A 722-nucleotide genomic window follows, 5' to 3' on the forward strand; every position below is an offset into this window, starting at 1 on the left:
TTTGAACATTTTCAGTGACTGTGCTTTTATTTTAGGGTGTGATTGAAAAAATATATCCAACACATGAAACTTGAGATTTCATAGATATTGTTAGATTGAGACCAAGCTTTATTTATCTTTAAGCCCTTTATATTACCTGTAGGCTTATAGTGTAGTTTTCTTTCTAGCCTTTCAAATAAATTCTTAGCTAATTTACTTTCATTTCTTTTGTTGTTGTTTAGGAATACATGTTGAAACATGTATATTCAGTACTATTTTGACCTTGTTCCATACTTTGTCACATAGAGTGTTCTAGTTTAGACTCTAATTTGTTTAATAATCAATTTGACATTTATTTCTATGTAGCTTTAAATTTTAGTTTCCTCACTAATTCTACAGTAGACAGCTGAGGCTGTTTTGCTAAAAGTATTTTGAGATACCAGTATCTTAAAATAGCAGACACTAATTTAAGAGTAGGTTGTATTTCATTTTTACCTAATATAAAACTTTAGTTTATATATGCAATATTGGAAAATTGCTAAATATTTTACTTTTGAGGCTATAAGTCCTATTCATAGTCTCTGTCTTTTATGCAGCTTTAAAACGCAGACTTCGTTGGGCTTAGTCATTAGACCACTAAGTAAAAAGAAAAGTAGCTGATGTAGTGGGAGCAATAGTTTCTTGAAATGGGTCCCAGCTACTATCCTACGCAACAACAGCTTGAGTGAACATTTAGTCCGCTA

The sequence above is a fragment of the Echinops telfairi genome, unplaced genomic scaffold (genome assembly GCF_000313985.2).
Source record: "Echinops telfairi isolate 266 unplaced genomic scaffold, ASM31398v2 ScPeMD7_443;HRSCAF=831, whole genome shotgun sequence".
In the NCBI taxonomy this organism is placed as follows: domain Eukaryota; kingdom Metazoa; phylum Chordata; class Mammalia; order Afrosoricida; family Tenrecidae; genus Echinops; species Echinops telfairi.